Source organism: Diorhabda sublineata, chromosome 6 (assembly GCF_026230105.1).
Source record: "Diorhabda sublineata isolate icDioSubl1.1 chromosome 6, icDioSubl1.1, whole genome shotgun sequence".
Classification (NCBI taxonomy): Eukaryota; Metazoa; Arthropoda; class Insecta; order Coleoptera; family Chrysomelidae; genus Diorhabda; species Diorhabda sublineata.
The window spans coordinates 15,993,757-15,997,379 of record NC_079479.1 but is presented as its reverse complement, the minus strand read 5'-3'; the positions used below and the strand labels follow the sequence as shown (position 1 = coordinate 15,997,379).

The 3,623-nt window shown below is 27.3% G+C and overlaps 1 pseudogene; it reads right to left on the bottom strand.

Moving 5' to 3' along the window:
- Positions 1-2,249: 2,249 nt before the first annotated feature.
- On the bottom strand, positions 2,250-3,623 carry LOC130445810 (uncharacterized; annotated as a pseudogene).

The following is a 3,623-nucleotide window of genomic DNA, read 5'->3' as shown; positions in this document are numbered from 1 at the left end:
AACCTGCAACGTTCGTTATCACACAAACGCGATGTAGTAAGTATCCTCCGTCAATTATGTATGTCGCATTATACCTTGTTTTTAAACTAGGAGGAGTAATTTGAAAAACTTGAATCACACCACTAAAAGTTACTAGATTTAGAGAACAGTTCTGATTAAGAGTGTGTTCCGAAATCGTCGTGTTCAAAATCTGAATATTAACTTCAAAACGGCTTTTCATTGGCCCAGGTGACAATCATGGAACTGAAATAAGTGAAAGGTCAAAAGGTTATGTTTTTATATATAAATAATAAATGTGATAACCTGCTAAATAATTATGTGAATAAGTGGTAATTACCGTTTATTAATGTTATTAATTATTAATATTAATTAATGTGGATTTGAATGATCATGTTATTAAAACGTTTAAATTCGCAGCCCAATGATAAAACAAAGGTAGATTTTGTCAATGTTGAAATTACTAGCAACTTTGCAGATATTTATATGGTGAATGGACTAGCGTTTGAGTCGACAACTTTACAATTATAAGAGAACCACGTATTTATGTTAACTTATGTCGAAAAAGTTAACTATGTTATGATGTTAAATAAAAAAAAGTAAAATATCATAAAATGTTCTTTGTTTATTTACACTTATGTATTCGTTGTTTTTTAAATAACTTATAATGTACAAAACGTTTTAACAAAATTATTATATCCAACAAAAGTACCTAAACTTATCGCGAAGCTAAATATTAGGTTGTAACAAATAAATAAAGTGGATGTATTGTTTTGCTTCAAATTTTTTAAATTAAGATTTCTTCAATATTTATTTTATATATGTGGTATTAAACTGTACCTCATTTATGTTAACAAACATTTTTTATTGAGAAATAATTTGAAGTTTGACATTGCAAAAAATATATTTATAGATAATATATGCGAATCTCACCTTAGTTCTAAATAATATAAGCTATGTATAAAATTCAACAAATATATGTATGCTTTTAATGCCAAATTTATACCTTCGTGGAAACAAAATATATATATTATATATTATTTTATTTAATAATTCTACCAAGAAATATCGAGGAAATCATCTAGATACCATTATTTCCATAATTACCTACCCATACTTTAGTAAGAGAAATATCAATATTTACCAAACCTGCAAGGAATTATAAGAAATAAAGTTTTTATTATTTTCAAATTTTTATTCAGTTTTGTACACAAAACATCAGATCTCACTATAACATTTTTAACTCTTTGGTTTTGTTTGCTAATGTAAAATTTCTTTTATAATGTAATAACTACAAAGTGCAATATTAAATTATAATGTTCATTAACCTAAGAAACATATTAAACGAAAAGTATAAGGATTTCATTTTTCAATGCAAAACCCAGGGATGTACAATAAACAAGTTTCAAAAGAAAATGGGACATGTAACTATAGCATTAATGATTATTTTAAACAATTTTTTTGCAATTTTATATTTATCAATTTCTGCTCTTCCTTAACGTTGTTAAGTGCCATTGCGCCCTAAACTGAATATTTATTTTTTTCAATAGCGAGTGCCATTCATCACCTATTGTAAACTTTTCCGTGCATGTGCATGACACTTCCTCAAAAACCACAAAACTAAATTTAAGGCAAAATTGTACTTACGTTTTGAAAAGAAATGCTTCAAATTATAATACCAAAATAAAAACTAGTACTACTTACTATGTAAAACAATAAATGACCAATTTTATTTAAACTTAAATAAGCAGCTTGGATTACATAGTTATTAAATGTGAGTAAAGTTATTTAGATTTTTATTACTACTATATTATATTCTGCTGCTTAAAATCTTTAGTTAAGGCAATTTTTATATTATTTTATTATTGTGTAAAAAATAATCCGTTAATAAATGCAAATCTAAACATTATCACCATCAATATAATCTGTAGTCCCATCCAATTTGTACATTTTTTCTTCTTTTAATACATGTGCAATACAATTTTGCCAATTAATATTGTTAACATTATCCAATGCTAACATTAACAACTCTTTTACATCTTTTAATTTAAACGTAAAGTTTTTGGCTGCCACCTCATTTTTTACTAATTCTATAGGGTTTAATTCACTGTGATATGGTGGTAACCTTAACAAAACTTTATTATTTTGTTGTGCCATTTCATCAGTAACATATGTGTTGAATTTTTCTTTATATTGATTTATTATATAAATAAGTTCGGATCGAACCATACCCATATCAAACTCTATATTTTTTAATCGTAACCAATCCTGCAATCTTTTTTCAATGAACATGTTGTGGGAACCTTTTCTATTCGACGGCTATGGTAGGATGCATTGTCCATTACAATTACAGCACCATCTGGCAATTTTTTTAGAAATTCAGAAAACCATTGTTCAAACACTGTCCCATTCATATCCTCATGATAATCTCCAGTTTTTTTACTTTCGAAAACGAATAATGCGTCTTTAACAAATCCTTGTTCACATCCAGCATGAAGAATTATAAGACGTTTACCTTTGGCTTCTGAGACCTGTAGATTATCCTTCGTTAAAAGCTTGGGTTTTATTTTTGATATTAGTATCTATCCAAACTTTTGTGTGACCTTCATTTAGCCAGGTTTCATCTAAATAATAAATTGATCTATCTTCTGACCTGTAACGCTTGATAGATGTTAAGTACCTATTGTCGTCTTCACCTTACAATATCATCACGTTCTATTAAAACACAAAAAGAAAATAATAAGGGACACCCACACACTACCTACTTTTATTTCTATATTTGATAAATATAGGTATATTTAAATATAATGGCCTGCAGATTGTGTAAGGGAAAGTTCATTAAAATTTCCTATACTTATGCTAGATTATTTATTAACATCTTAATAGGCTTGTATTTATTTAAAACTTATTATTAGTTTTATTAATTTTATCTACATTAATGTATGAATATGATACACTTTTTAATTGGAGATAATAGTACCTGTATGACAAATAATTATTTTTTGACTAAATAGATAATTTAGGTTGGTTAAAAAAATCATAAGCTACAACAAACAAGTGAGCAATGATAAAATAATGATGTCCTTTATATAAAACATGACAAAATTACTTACTTGAAATTGATTTCTTTCATAAGTTTGTATAATGATAAACGAGAGACATTTTGTAAATCCGTATTTTTCTTAATTTCATTTAAAATTTTGTTCAATGTGGGGATCTCGTTTTTTAAAAAAAAAAGTATGTACAATTCGTCGAATGATATTTTTACAAGTTTCATCAAATGTTTAACAAGGCCTGGACGTCCTCCAGAATGTTTTGGACTAACAACTGCTCCCGTACTTCGCTATTCTTTTATCGTACGATATACAGTCGATTTCGCAATCCCTAAAAAGTAAAAATGTTTCAAGTTAATTTCATACAAAAATGTAATTTTTCTTCAACTTACCCATCGTTGTAACAATTTTAGACACAACAGCAGTAAACTTGATTTTTGGTTGATCAGTTAAAATTTGTTTATACAAATTTATCATACTCTGTTTTTCGTTTAGTGATAAATGACCCAAACTTATCAATTTCCGTCTTTTTGGTGGAGACGAAAGACCGCTGGTACTTGGAGTAGCATTCAT